Here is a 16,164-nt window from a genome sequence, read left to right as displayed (position 1 = left end):
GTACATCGCATTTCCAATGAGATCTTATCATCTTTGATCATTACCACTGTGTGAACTGAGGTAACTATGGGCAAAGCTCAAATCCTTTGTATTGCCCCATTGCTCAGATTAGGAAACCCAAGAGTTGTTCCAAGTGGCTAGTAAGTAGCAGAGCCAGGTTTTCTTTAGTTTTGTTTTTTTCAAAAACATGTTTTTATTTATTTCAGAGAGAGGAAGGGAGAGGAAGAGATAGAAACATCAATGATGAGAGCAAATCATCAATAGGCTGCTTCCTACCTGCCCCCCCCCCCCGCCCCCCACCAGGGATCGAGCCCACAATCTGAGCATGTACTCTGATTGGGAATTGAACTGTGGCCACCTGGTTCATGCTCAATGCTTAACCACTGAGCAACACCAGCCAGGCCGGAGCCAGTGTTTTGTTCATTTGTTTGTTTGTTTGTACTGCTTTTGACTATTCCCTACTATTGGAACTGTGATTACTTTATTCCTACTCCCACGTAGGGAGAAGAATCAAGGCGTTCCAAAAGACTGCTTTGGTTTGCAGTTGTGGGGAGAGAGCCAGGAGATTCTGGCTAGAGTTTCTGGGTACTTCTCATTTTGGAGGCATGGAAAGCCACGAAGAAAACCATCAAAGGTCTGTGCTCTATGCAAGTCAGGTGTGCTGACCCTCAGGAGTACGCTCCCAACTCTATGACAAACAGAATGGCAGCAAGGTAAAGAGCTTGGGCTTGATGTCAGCAAGAGTGAAGCTTATGTCCCGGAAGCTGGGATCATGGGCATAGGTCTCAGTTTGCTGCCAATGGCAATACCGAACTGTAGGGCCACCATGATGCTTAAATAAGATGATACACATAAAAGCCCAACGCTCAGCACACTCTAAGTTTTCAATACATGTAAGTTATTTTTCTAATCAAATAACAAGTACTAAAATGGCGCATGTGAGGCCTAAATGAGGAATGTAATAAATAAATGCAAAGAGCTAAGGACAATGCCTGGCACAGAGTAATTGCTATTTGCTATTAATTATTGTGGTTATTATTTTTTCTGTATAATAACTTCCTGTGACTGCAGTGAGGTCAATCTACTTTTTAGGGGATAGGAGCTTCTGTTACTTGTTTCTTATGAGAGCTGACATTTTAGGTACCATCTAATAGTGTGACAAAGGATAATAATATCTTTTCAATGGTTTTCTTTCTCCTCTGTTTTCCTCATTTCTCCTAACTTTACCTGAAACAGAAAAAAATTATTGCTGGATGGGATAAAATTACTGACCTGAACTCAAACTTCCTATGGAGGCTGCTGACATTTTTTCCCAACCGAAATCAGACAATAAGCCCTATTTTAATCTAGAACATGCATTTGACCCAGAGAGACCTTTCAACTCTGTAATTTCCACAGCCTCTCTTTCCCTCACATGGCAGCCACTAACTTCCCATAGAAACGTCTTTTAAAATCTTTTATTTATTTTTTTGAATTTGTATGAGCTTATTTTAGCCAAACAGACAACATGCCAAAAAACCTAAAAATCTTTTATTTTTGTTTTTTAATTTCCATATTAAATCCCTACTGGATGTACTATGTGCAAATTTAAGACAAGTTATTCCTGGGCTCTCTTGAATCCAAGGGATTTAGCCCAAGGACAACCCTAGAAGGCAGTCAGCAGCCCCCAGGTCAGAGGAGGAGGGAGGGCCACTCAGAACTCTGTGAGACAGGCGCCTGGGCGTGTGGTTTCCATGCCACACCATAGGAGGGCCCCTAACTGAATTTTAAAAATGTACTGAGTTTACAGAAAAGGGAATTAATTATAGCAGGGGTTCACTCCAAACATTAATCTCAGAAGCCAAATCCTTGATTTTGAGAAAGGCCTTCAATATGAGTCCCTTGACCTTCATTCTTCCTCCACAAATAGCTCTGCCAAAGCCCGCCTCCACCCACCTGCTGGGATGGAAGGAGCACTAATGTAAATTAGAGGCCCTTAAAGGCCCACTCGAGACCAAGAAATGGTTTTGTTATGGCAACGAATGCTGTTAATTCCTTTATTTCCCTTTAGGACCTAGTCCCCACCAGAGAAGGTCTCCAGATTTCTTTTTAGTTTAGAATGGAAAACAGCCACACATCAGAAGCTCAATCATTCAGGAAAGACTGTCAACATAAAATTACTAACATTGAACCAGTGCTTAGCAGAGTATTTGCCAGACATTAAGCACTTTACATGTATTTTGATGCTCACAAGGACCCCATGAGGCAGAGGCTGCTGTTGCGCCCATTTTGTAGGTGAACAGACCAAAGCACAGTGCAGAGAAGCGACACTGCTGACGTCTCACAGCTAGGAAGTGGCAGAGCTGGGGTTTAACACAGGCGGCCTGGCTCCAGAGCGTGTGATCCTAACCACAGCACTCTATTGCCTCACAAAAGAATCTGTGTATGCATGTGGTTATATTATATATGGGTGCGTGTGCTCTAGAACCAGCAGTGCCTGTGCAAAGACAGTGCCTGGCACAAAGTAGGCACTCAATAAGTGTTTGTCGAATGAATGAGTGAATGTGGACATACATTTCAACCTTATGACCTCAATATTTACATGTGTGTGTCAAAGGAGGTTCGGTTTAACTCATCTAGGATCTGAGGTTTAGGGTCACATTAGAGAATGAATACCAGTGTGTTTGCAAAAATATGGTTAAGGTTCTAATTTGATATTTGCTATAGGAAATGAGCATTTTGTAGGATGGAATTAACTGCAGGTGTGGCCAAATTTACTGACCATAAAAACCAAATAAAAATAATCTGAATATTCTCACTTTGTTTCTCTTGTTTCTCTGCTTGGAATACCCTTGTATGCTACATCCATCCATCCATTACCAGTTAAGAACATGGTCTGGCCCTGGCCAGTGTGGCTCAGTTGGTTGGATGTCATCTGGTGCACCAAAAGGTTGTTGGTTCGATTCCCGGTCAGGGCACATGTCCAGGTTGTGGGCTTGATCCCCAGTAGGAGGCATGCAGGAGGCAGTCTATTAATGTTTCGCTCTCACCTCTCTCTCAAAATCAATTTTTAAAAAATCAATTAAAAAAAAAAAAAAAGAATGCAGTCTGTTGTCCTTTCACCCAAACTTCCAACATAAAAAAAAAAAAGAAGAAGAATATAGTCTGGAGCCAGATACCTGAGTTTGAATCCTGTCTCTGCCACATACTATGTGCCTGTAGGCAAACAACTTGGCTTTAGAATCCTCATCAGTACTCACCTCCTTAGGTGTAATAGGAAGACTTCGTGTGTTACTGATAAATAGGATCTGAGAATAGCACCAGACTATTATCTATACTAATAAAAGGGTATTATGCTAATTAGACTGGGAGACCTTCCAGACGTTCTTCTGGACAAAGCCATGGTGGCGAGGCCGAGATAGAGGTGGTTAGAGGCCAAGAGGGGAGGGCAGTTGTGGGTGATCAGGCTGATGGGGGAGTGGGGCCATTGGGGGTAAGCAGGCCATCAGTGGGGGTCAGTTGGAGGTGATCAGGAGAGCGGGGGGGAGGGGGGCGGGGGTGCAATTTGGAGTGAGCAGGCCAGCAGGGATGCAGTTGGGGACGAGCATGGCAGGGGGTATAGCTCAGGGGTAGAGCATTTGACTGCAGTTGGGGACGAGCAGGCCAGCAGGCGGAGTGGTTAGGGGCAATCAGGCAGGTAGGCAGGTAGGTGAGTGGTTAGGAGCCAGCAATCCTGGATTGTGAGAGGGATGTCTGACTGCCGGTTTAGGCCTGATCCCTGTAAACCAGCATTAGGACATCCTTCGAGGGGTCCCAGATTGGAGAGGGTGCAAGCTGGGCTGAGGGACACCCCCCCATGCACGAATTTTGTGCAGCGGGCCACTAGTATTATTATAATCCATTCTACCTCCCATCCATTATTTTATACAACAAATATTTACCAAGGATCTACTATGTGTCAGGTTCTGTGCATCAGGCTGAATATAGAAAAATAAATAAGATATGATGCCTATCTTCAAGACACTCATATTCTGTGGCAATAGGTAAGCAATCAGCCAATGACCTTGCAGTGTGTAGGCCCAGGAAGTTAGTGGCAGTCTAAGCTAGACTGAAGGGGTCAATCTAGGGGAAATGATGTCAGATCTGAGAGGTCTAAAGGTTACTGTAGGAGTTAGGCAGATAAAGCAGATGAGAAGTGATTCCAGGAAGTGAAAATCACCAAGGAAAAGGGAAATGGTGGATTCAGGGGTGTGAAGGCAAGGAGATCTTTACGGCTAGAGGGTTGGATGGCAGTGGCGTAGATGAAATTGAGAGATAGGGCCAATTGATGGAGAGAATTATGTTATGCCAGAGAGTTCAGAAGAATTTTAAATAGGGAGTGGTAATATCAGGTTGGCATATCTACTAGAGTCTAAGTGGTAAAGTAGATGGCGAGGAGAGGATTCAGGATATATACAGGTGGTAGGAGTCATGGGGCTTAGTGACTCATCAGAAAATTTGGAGTAGAAATGATCATTCATTCCATAAATATTTGTTGAACGTGTACTATGTGCCAAGTACTGTTCCAGACCTTTAGTTCATTTTTATCAATTTTAGAAAGAGGAAGACAGAGAGGAGAGAGAGAGAGAGAGAGAGAGAGAGAGAGAGAGAGAGAGAGAGAGAGAGAGAGAGAGAGAGAGATCAGTTTATTATTCCACCCATTTCTGCATTCATTAGTTGACTCCTTTATATGACCTGACTGGGGATCAAACCTGCAACCTGCAACCTTGGTGCATTAGGACTACACTCCAACCAGGTGAGCTACCCAGCCAGGGCTACAGCAGGTTTGAGATGGTTAATATTAAAAATAAAAATAAAGCAGGGAAAGAATAGAAAACTAAAGCAGAGAAGAAAAATAAAGCTGAGGCAGACTGCAATATTTCAAAGGTGGTCAGGGAAGGCCTCTCTGAGCAGTTGACATTGAGAGGCACTGAAGATGGTAGAAACAGCAATTCAGACACCCAGAGGAAGTGCTCTCCAAGCAGAGCAACAGTGTCCTTGGCATATGGAACAACAGCCAAAAAGGTCGTTTTAGTTGGAGGGGTGGAAAGAAAGAATGATAGAAAGTGAGTTAGTGAGATAATGCAGCAAGATTGTGTACAGCCTCATAGGCCATCACAAGGACTTTGGCTTTTGCTCTCAGGGCAGATCTGACTCTAGTTTTCTGTTTATTTGTTTGTTTTTTGTTAATCCTCATTGGAGGGTATTTTTCCATTGATTTTTAGGGAGAGTGGAAGAGAGAGGGAAAGATAGAGAGAAACATATATGTGAGAGAAACACATCAATTGGTTGCTTCCTGGATGAGCCCCTACCAGGGCCCGGGCCAGGGAGGAGCCTGTAACCAAGGTACATGCCCTTGACTGTACCGCAGGCCAACACTCTATCCTCTGAGCCAAACTGGTTAGGGCAGGGGTGGGCAAACTTTTTGTCTCGAGGGCCACAATGGGTTCTTAAACTGGACCGGAGGGCCAGAACAAAAGCATGGATGGAGTGTTTGTGTGAACTAATACAAATTCAAAGTAAACATCATTACATAAAAGGGTACGGTCTCTCTTTTTTTTGTTTTATTCATTTCAAACAGGCCGGATCCAGCCTGCGGGCCGTAGTTTGCCCACGGCTGGGTTAGAGTGTGACTCTAGGGCTGGGGTGGGGGTAAGGTGGGGGGAGGTGAGGGGGTAAGAGATCAACCAAAGAACTTGTATGCATGCATATGAGCATAACCAATGGACACAGTAGGGGGGTGAGGGCATGTACTGGGAGATGGGGGCGGCCGGGGAGAGGTCAATGGGGGAAAAGGAGACTTAGGTAATACTTTAATCAATAAAGAATTGAAAGAAAAAAAGAAGGTTGCTCTGTGTGCTGCAGGAGATCAGAGCAGCAACAGAGAGACCAGTGAGGAGGTCACTGCAATAGGGTATGAGTCCAGCTTTGAACTCCTGAATCTGAGGTGCCTGTGGGATACCCACGTAGACAGGCCTAGTGGGCAGTTCATTGGGTGCACCTGGCAGGCATGAGAATGTCCCCTGTATAGACACAGTTTTGGTGGTGCTTGAAGCCATGAGACTACTTCAGAGTGTTGGGAGAACAAGAAAGAGGACTGGAGACAGGTACTCTGTCCTGGCAAAGGGAGAAGTGCCCTTGAAGAAGATGTAGAAGAAAGTACTAGTCTAGAAGAGAATGAGATTCTAGAAGAAAGGCAAGTTCAAAGTCAAATGAGGCACAAGTAAGATAAGGATGGAAGGCTTATTTTCTTTAGCAACTAGGAGATAACTGGTGACCTTGACAAGGGTAATTTCAGTGGGTTGGTAAATCTGAGCAGTGAATGGGTGGTGAAGGAGTGAAGATAGTAGGTGTATACAAACCTCTCAAATAACTAGGCTTGCAATGAAGAACAGAGATAAGGTAATAACCACAGGATCAAAGGAGAGCTTGCTTTTTGAGACGAGAAAGGCCTCAGGATGTCTATAAACTGATAAGAAAAGCTAGTCAGATGGGACCAAGTATCCTAGATGCATAGGACAATTAATTCACTAATTTATTCACTTGTTCAACAAATATTTGCTCAGTATCTACCAAGAGTCAGTCACACACTGGAGATACACAGATGAACAGAAACACAGTCCATTTCCTGATGTTGGGAAGACAGACACATCTATAACTAATACAAAGTGAGAAGAGCAAAAGAGATGGATGCGAAATGCAAGGAAGAACCCGTCAATTTTGCCTCCGTGGAAAAGGGAAAGTGAGGGAAACTTCCTGGAGGTTCAAACATTTGAATAGGGAATTAAAAATGAGAAAATTAAGGGTAGCAGAGCATTCTAGCCAGGGAAACTTCATGGCCAACAGTGACAAGATGAAGGGAGGGGTAGAGAAAGCAACAGTGTCCATGTGATGGAAGCCTAGGGGTGTGGTGAAGCAGCAGGATTTGCAGCTGGCAAAGTAGGGTTGGGCCAGAGAGTAAGAGACTTGAAAGGAGAATGGTCCTTATTGTCATGGGTGATCAAATTTGGGCAGAACATTACGTGGTCCTGGGTGTGTTTTAGAAAAAAAACACACTCAAGCTTAACACAGAGGACAGATTGAAGAGAGGAGAACTTGGGAGGAAATTGCAATGGTTCAGGTGAGAGATGACAAGGTCCGTAGGGCAGTGGCTGTTCCAGAAATGTTGAATGTGGTCGCTACTGTGGATTATCTCATTCCACTCTCCTCTCAGTGTACCTGCCTGTACTGACAGGTTATAGGACTAAAAACTACATTTCCTGCCCTAGCTGGTTTGGCTTAGTGGATAGAGCATGGGCCTGTGGACTCAAGGGTCCCAGGTTCAATTCCGGTCAAGGGCACATGCCCAGGTTGCGGGCTCGATCCCCAGTAGGGGACGTGCAGGAGGCAGCCAAGCCAATCAATGATCCTCATCATTGATGTTTCTCTCTCTCTCTCTCTCTCTCTCTCTCTCTCTCTCTCTCTCTCTCTCTCTCCCTTTCTCTTTGAAATCAAGAAAAACGTATTTTAAAAAATAAATAAAAACTACATTTCCTAGACTTCTTTGCAGTTACAGTTCTAAATGTAATGTGAGTTCAGACAAGCAGATCCATTTGCACAAGATTTGGAAGGTCAAAGTGAGGAAGAGGCCAGGTTTCTGGTTGTTTCTGCTGTTTCTTCCACCAGGCACAGTCATGAACACACAGTGTTCAATGGCTCTGTCTAGCTTTAAGGCTAGAGCATGGAGCACAAGGCACCTCCCCCCCACCCCCACCCGATCTAGTAGACATAGCATGGCTCTGTTGCAAATGTGGCTGAGGTAGCTTCCTGACCCCAGATTGCAAAGAAAGTGTGTGTCACAAAATACAATAGTTCCAGGGATGCTGTTCTGCTTCCCCATCTTCTTGATTGTGGCTGGCAATGTTACTATAGAAGTCATACCTCAAGGTCCAGCCAAGTGCCTGGTGTTCCAACAATTATGTAAGCACCTAATTGCATATATTAAATCCCTTTATGTTTAAAACAGCTAGAGTGATTTCTACTTATTTCGATTGAAACCCACTTGACTGTTGAATACATAGAACTGAGAGACTCTGATGCCAATTGAACATGGTAAGGAAGAAGGGAGTGGGTGGCAGTGACAAAAAGAGAGGAGGCAACTACTTCCAAGGTTTCAAGCTTCATGTGGCCATCAATCAAAATAGGGATTACAGAGAGGGTTGGAGTTTTGCAGGCAGGAGAGTGGGGCATCTCATGAGTTGGTTGGAACAGGTTCTCCAGAGCATCAAGCGTTGAAATTAGGTCATTACTGACTAACAAGGGAGTAGAAGGAGATTCCGTTCCAGAACCTAAGTGGCATTTTTATTGCAATGCATCACTGACCCACACCTTCAAGTTCAAGTCTTGTATGAAGAGTATGAAGAGTTATATCAAATAGCAATGGAGGAATTAGTGAAATTCGTAAGACTTACCTGTCTGTCCCTAGGAACATGTCCCCCTCATGTCTTACTATTCAGAAAGCTAAGTGATATCCCTTCCTTAACTTTAATAAGACTAGTGTATCTTTTCTTCTTAGAATGGTAAGTACCAGTATAATCTATCAGCATCTTTCTTTCAGGGCCTAACGGACACTGTATTGCTCAAACAAAATCACATTCTAACCTTGACCTATTCCTCTGGCAATGAGAGCCATCCCATGGTCCAGTGACCCATATGGCTCCTCCCCTCAAAAATATTGTGTTCCATTGTGGCTATGACAACAAACCTGAACAAGTAGTATGGTCTTCTTTTTCTTTATTCTTCCTTTTTTTAAAAAAAGCAGTTTATTCCATTTATTGTCAGCACAGTTACCATCTTTCCAAGGTTGTAGGCAGTAGAGAGGGACATGGACCTCATTAGCAACTTTGAACTCTTTAGACAAGTAACAGCCTGACACTGCCAACTTGAGATGGGAACATATGTTTTTTGTTTTTACAATAAAATTCAGGGATTTACGCACTGGTCATTAAGTATGGGCCTACGTGAATACATTTCTTCTTTTTTTAAAATTGATTTCAGAGAGAAAAATTGATTTCAGAGAGAAAAATCATTCATTGGCTGCCTCCTGCACACCCCCTACTGGGGATCGAGCCCACAACCAGGGCATGTGCCCTTGACCGGAATTGAACCTGGGACCCTTCAGTCTGCAGCCAATGCTCTACCCACTGAGCCAAACCAGCTAGGGCCTAAATGCATTTCTTAATGGAAATGAGGATTGGAAGCAGGAGATAGAAGTAAAAGCTTTTTAATCTATTATAAATATTAGCACCCATTTTTTTTTAAACAAATAAAAGATCCTTGGTAAGACTTCAAGATGCATTTGAACATGCCTTTATTGTAGTACTAGTGACATTCAGTGACAGTTAATTAAATGTAAGTATCTTTGCACAACTGTATTATGATCCCTCTCTCGGGACTGCAGAAATTGTCTTGTTGAGCTGTGTTTTCCCAGCGCCAAGCAGAGGCCCACATGGTGTGCCCTCAAGGAATGCTTGAAGGAAGTTTCTAAACTGGGATCAAGAGACAATATTTTAGTACTGGCTCTGCTTCAGTTTCCTCAGCTATGAAATGAGTTTCCAGGTCATAAATTCTTCTACTTCTTTGAAGGGCTCCTTACTCATACATTTTTTTGATCCCTTCAGGAAAAAGATAGAGAATCTCCTTCCCTAAAATGTCTGCAGTATAGCTGGTGAGTGCATTCAGTTTGGTTGCGAATACATCAGGGGGTGGATTAAATGACCTCTGGAGGTTCTTCAAGGACTCCTAGGTCGGGTTCTATTAACTCCCTGTTACCTTGAGATCTGCATCAGGATCACTGGGTGTGGAGCTCCATTCCAGAAATGATTTTGCTACTGGGTTGTTTCTATTTTTCTCTTGTTTACCATCAGGATATTTCCCCTCTCCGTGGGGATTTTCTGTAAAGGTCACATAGCCACTTCAGAAAACTATCCTCTTGTTGAATGACAATGATAGCCTCTTTTTCTGGTTGCAACCAGAAGCAACGGCTGTCGGACCTAAGCATAATAGGGGGCTAGGCGACTTAGTTGGCCAAGGACAGAGGGAAAGTCCAGCCTCCTATGATGACACTGGGACTGTGGCTAGATATCTTCCATAGAAGAGACAATTGGGCAAAGTGCCACCAAAGCCTGGCTGGGGCAGCACAGGGGGGAGGGAGCATCTTCTGTGACCAACTCTGGGCTTATAGGGAAGGAGTTCCCAAATACTTTGGACCATCCCATCAGCATCACCTTTCCGGTTTGCTTCTAAAACGCATAAACGAGATAATCCAGTGTCCTTTGGACTCCAGAACAATCCTGCTTATTATAAGCACACTGCATAGCCCTGGAGAGAGTTGTGGTAATAAACCAATCTAATCATTCACCAATCAAATACTTTCTGTGGCCCTGCCATGTGCTAGATAGACCCTGCACTAGGTGTTAGGCTCAGGATGGTACGTAATCTATCATCATAATCTATAGACAGAGGTCTGGTTATGTAAGCATAGACAAGCAGAACTGATTATTATAACAGCATAAGGGCTCTGCTCTGCCTGGCTATTCAGAAAATGAAACAATTTATTCCCATCCCAGTAGTGCTGCTGATTCCCTATCTCAGTGATGGCGAACCTTTTGAGCTCGGCATGTCAGCATTTTGAAAAACCCTAACTTAACTCTGGTGCCATGTCACATATAGAAATTTTTTGATATTTGCAACCATAGTAAAACAAAGACTTATATTTTTGATATTTATTTTATATATTTAAATGCCATTTAACAAAGAAAAATCAACCAAAAAAATGAGTTTGGGTGTCACTTCTGACAAGCGTGTCATAGGTTCGCCATCACTGCTCTATCCTGTGTGCTGGCAGGGCCAGTGTCGGTGTGTCGCTCTGCCTTCCCATCTCACAACCTGTCCTGCTTACGGGCACGTGGCCCTCTGCATCTCCGGGCCGAGCACTCTGCTGCCCAGCTCCCTCAGTGACTCCCATCCCTTATCCGTAAAGAACAGCCCCCCTGAGCAAGGCATACGATTTGACTCCCACTTTCCTTTTCAGTTTTCTCTCTTGCCGCTTCACGGAATGGTCCATAATTCGTGGCGCTCTTTTCATGTCTCAGTGCCTTCGGTCCCCTGTAGCAGATGCTGTGGGATTTACTCACATCAGGCCGCGTTTACCTGTCTACCCTAAAAGTTGCTGCAAACAGCTGTCTCTCTCTTTCTGAGGATTTTTGTTTTTAATCCGTGGGAGGACTAGGAAGAGCAAGCCAGAGATGTCCCTGGACACAAATCCCCCCACCCAGCTTCTTTGCCCTTCTGTTAGGATAACTTGGAGACAGGCTTTACCACTACACTGACTCCCTGAGCTGTGCAAAGGGATTAAGCTGCAAATTACCCACAATGGCAAATACCTAATAACAGACCTTTCATTCCCTGTTGCAGGCTCCACGCCTCTACCGTTCCTTCCATCTCCCAAATGACCTACTGCATTCAAGTTCTTGTCTCTGGGTCTACCTCTGGAAGGATCCAAACTAAAAAGCCTCTTCTGTCTGCCCCACCTCAGCCCTTATGCCGCTCCTCTCCACTCAGCGGAGCTCCTTATTCCTGAAGGCTCTACTGGACAATCCCCTCCTCTGTGATGCCAGTTCCCATCCCCCACACGCCACCATCCACATGTGAAGGCCTCCCTCCCCTAAGATCCTTGGCCATTTACACCGACCTCTCTGATGATGCGCATCACACGGCGCTATAATTATGTGTAATTGACTTTGCCCACTAGGAACTGGGACTTATTCATCTTTGTGAACCGAGGCCCTAGAAGAATAGATACTATAGACTAGATACTTAATAAATATTTGATGATTGAATATATGACCTGATAGGACTACAGGGCAATACAATCCTTAACAGCCATTTGTAAGCTTCCTGCTAGAGGAGAATGAAAGACCAGGAAAAACTCGCTGGACACCAGGAGTCAGACCATACAAGGAACTGAAACGGAAGGCACCTGCTCGCACCTCTGCATTCCCTCCACATTCCGAGCCCACCAGCTCAGCCTCCAAACCCACGGAGGACAAGTTTCCCACCAGTGACTGTGTGGAAGGATGAAACTCCAGCTCCTGGGTGCTGCCATCATTGACCCAGTGTCCCCTTGGCTCGGTGCTGCGCAGCCCTTCCCTTTGGATACCCCTCCCCCTTCCCTTAAATAAAATCCTCGTTATCCACTGTCTGAGATGGCTGTTTAGCCTACCAGCATGCCACCATGCCAACTTTCCATGCTCATCTTCCATGGCCCTCTGCTGCCGTTTCCTGGCTATAATCCTATGGACACAGCCAGGAGTTGGAAGCCATGTTCCTGACCCAGCTCTTCTGGCCCAAGAGAAATTCTGACTGTGCCTCCAGAGGAGGTTAGGAAACTTCTCCTTGCCCCTCCCACAGGACTGACTGCGATCCTATTGCAAAGAAGGGGTTCCCTTTCAATGCAGGGCAGGCCTCCTGGCAGACTCACCCAGACCATTAAGAATCAATGGAATAAATTCCAAGGCTGTGAACAACCAGTGACTCAGGCCTGAGGGCTGGTGCAGTGGCTAAGCCTGGGGCAACTCAAAGACCTGCCATCACTCCTTAAGAAAGTTGCTACCGCCCTGACCGGTTTGGCTCAGTGGATAGAGTGTCAGACTGTGGACTCAAGGGTCCCAGGTTCGATTCCAGTCAAGGGCATGTACCTTGGTTGCAGACACATCCCCAGTAGGGGGTGTGCAAGAGGCGACTGATCCATATTTCCCTCTCATTGATGTTCCTAACTCTCTATCCCTCTCCCTTCCTCTCTGTAAAAAAATCAATAAAATATATTTTAGAAAAAAGAAAGTTGCTACCTTTGTAATTTTAATTACAGGGTGAAAACCAGTGCTGCAGTAAACTGAGGACTGAATAAATAGCCCCAAAAGAGGTGTAATCCAGGAGAGGAGCCCAAAACTGTTGGTTGGCAGCTGGTCTTTGGGGAAGGCCAGTCTCAACAGACTCTCTGTGCTTTGCCTGCGGCATTATTTTAATATCTCACTGCCAAGGAAGACCTGACCCCTCTGAAGAACCAGGACTAGCAGGGATGGGAGGCGCTGGCTGATGCCCTGCGATGTGAGACTTCAAACAAACAAATAGAAACACAAATTCCAGAGAAGGAAAGTTGGTCTTCCCTGCTGAGCAGAAATGGAAATGAACTAAACAGCTTGCAGCATAAGAAATGGGAGTTGGCAAAGGAAAGTGTCCTCGTGTTCTACCATGTTAGTGGAAATGAGGAAAGGAGGAGGACTTGAGGAGTGGCAGTAAAAGCACTAAGTAGGCAAGGAAGGAACATTAGCATATCTTTTCTCCCATTGCTTTTAGATAAAGTAGACGGGAGGGGCAGGGGAGAGGAGAGAGAGGGAGAGAGAAACATTGATGTGAGAGAGACACATCAACTGGTTACCTTCTGCAAGTACCCCTACTGGGCAGGGGATGGAGCCTGCAACTGAGGTAGGTGCCCTTGACCAGGAGTCAAAGCCGTGACCCTTCCCTGTGCAGGCCGACACTCTAACCACTGAGCAAAACTGACTAGGGCATATTAGCATTTCTTTTTTTTTTTTTGAAATGCCAGATGGCAGAATTTTATGATTTTATTAACACGAATACAATGTGTAGACAAGCTGTCTATTCATTTTCTTCGCTGCGCAGCCTGGCATAGGGATTGGTGACTCTGATGGTCAGCTGGGCTGCTCTTTCCACAGGGGCTTTGCAGTATTTGAGGAGACGTGGTGAGCAATCTCAGCACAGTAAGATTTGTTGCACATCAGCAGCACTTCAAGCTCTTTGACGTATGGACCAGAAACGTCCAAAAGCCATTGGGCAGCATGTGCTTTGTTTTTTTGTTGCTCCCATAACCAATGTTGGGCATCAAGATCTGGCCCTTGAGTCTTCTACGCACCCTATTGTCAATGCCTCTGGGTTTCTGCTGGTTCCGCTTAATTTTGACATATCGGTCTGACTGGTGCCGGATGAAATTCTTGGTCCTCTTTTTGACAATCTTGGTTTTCACGAGGGGTCTGAGGGCAGCCATGGTGCCAAGTAGGAGATGGCTGCCACCTCTGTAGGCAGCGCCGAGGAAGAGCACATTAGCATTTCTTAAGAGCTACCATAAGCCAGGCAGGTAGCATTTATTTCTCATATCAGAAAAATTTGTGTAATTATATTATTATTACTATAAATTAGAGCTCAATTGCTTTGAGCTATTATGGCCATTTTACAGATGGAAAATGAAGCTCAGAGAGGTTAAATGATTAGCCCAAGGTATGCTAGCTAGTTAGGAATGAAATCTAAGTTTAAATGACAAGAAGAGTTTGAAAGTAATTCATATCCAATTCAGGAAACAAGATGAAATAGTCAGGAATCATGTCATAACTAATTTTTTTCCTCCTTGGTGCATTTGTAAATTCACCGCCGTTTGGTGCATTGTGAGGTGGTGCATTGTGAGTTTGATGCAATGACTGTGGAAGAAAGAGGGGGAAAGGATCTTTTAGAGGATCAAGTCTAAAGAGGCCCAATTTGTCCTGACCGGTTTGGCTCAGTGGATAGAGCGTTGGTCTGCGGACTGAAGGGTCCCGGGTTCAATTCTGGTCAAGGGCATGTACCTTGGTTGTGGGCACATCCCCAGTAGGGAGTGTGCAGGAGCCAGCTGAATCAATGTTTCTCTCTCATTGGTGTTTCTAACTCTCTATCCCTCTCCCTCTCCCTTCCTCTCTGTAAAAAATTAATAAAATATAAAGAGGCCCAATTTTTGGGAAAATCTCCAAAAATTAGGTTTAGCAGCAAGCTAGGCTTAAAGAGAAAGAAGGGAGAGAGGGAGAAGAGTGGGAGGCTGCAAGCATAAGATTTAAATTTTGACACTTCCTAATATTAGTTATGACCGGAGTGAGACACTAAAATACCACCCACAAGACTGGCAAGTACTGCCCTACTTTCAATTCAGCCCAAAGCAGGAAGGCTTAGGTATGTCACGAGAAAGCCTCTTGTTACTGCCCTAAGACCAGAACAAAAGCACTGGAGGAAACTCCCAGCCCCACTGCATGATTTCCAAAGAAGCCCTGCTGGTCTTATGACTGTGACGGCTCAAGTGTCACAGTTGTGTAACTCGCTGATATTCAAAAATGATCCTCGAGTCCATCAGACAGGCTTATGAAGATAATGTACACTAGTTTTAGTAAAAGGGGAGAGGAGTGACAACTCTTGCTGAAGAACAAAGAGAAGAAGAAAGAAACCTGGACTGGAATCCTGGACATGCGGGTTCTAGGTCTGGCTCCTTCACTCATTTGAACTTGAGGTGATACCTCTGTACTTTCCTCTGCTTTCAGGAAGGAGCTATGCTAGATGTCATGGAAGAGAACTTTCAGCGCCAACGATCTAAGGCAGTGATTTTCAGCAAGTGTGCCACAGCCACAAAAATTTTTTTTAATATATATTTTATTGATTTTCTACAGAGAGGAAGGGAGAGAGCCAGAGAGCCAGAAACATCGATGAGAGAGAAACATCGATCAGCCGCCTCCTGCACACCTCCCACTGGGGATGTGCCCACAACCAAGGTACATGCCCTTGACCGGAATCAAACCTGGGACCCTTCAGTCCGAAGGCCGACGCTCTATCCGCTGAGCCAAACCGGTTATGGCTGCCACAATGATTTTTAAAACGTGCAATACCTGACTATTTAGTCAGGGTCACTGTCCTCTTTTCCCTTAGAAAGTCAAATCAAAACATGACAAGAGCCAACACAACAGTAGCTGTCTGGTGTGGATGAATCAAAATTATACTTATTTTTTGGTCAGATGGGCAAAAATATAATATATATATTTTTGGTGTGCTGCAGAACTTTAGTAATTAGTTCATACGTGCCATGAGATGAAGAAGGTTGAACATTGCTGATTTAAGGGATCAATTGGAGGCTTTCTGTCTGTATTCCTTTTTCTTTCTTTCTAAATATATTTTTATTGATTTCAGAGAGAAAGGGAAAGGGAGAGAGAGATAGAAACATCAGTGATGAGAGAGAATCATTGATCAGCTGCCTCCGGTACACCCCCTACTGGGGATCCAGCAAGCAACCTGGGCATG

The 16,164-nt window shown here is 44.6% G+C and overlaps 1 pseudogene across 1 annotated transcript; it reads right to left on the bottom strand.

Moving 5' to 3' along the window:
* Positions 1-13,595: 13,595 nt before the first annotated feature.
* Positions 13,596-14,147, bottom strand: LOC308529945 (large ribosomal subunit protein eL32-like; annotated as a pseudogene). The gene has a single exon. The product of its transcript is annotated as a large ribosomal subunit protein eL32-like (transcript).
* Positions 14,148-16,164: the final 2,017 nt, after the last annotated feature.

The sequence above is a fragment of the Myotis nattereri genome (assembly GCF_964212035.1).
Source record: "Myotis nattereri genome assembly, chromosome: 1".
Lineage (NCBI taxonomy): Eukaryota > Metazoa > Chordata > Mammalia > Chiroptera > Vespertilionidae > Myotis > Myotis nattereri.
The sequence above is the reverse complement of the archived record's forward strand: the minus strand, read 5'-3'. Positions and strand labels throughout refer to the sequence as shown.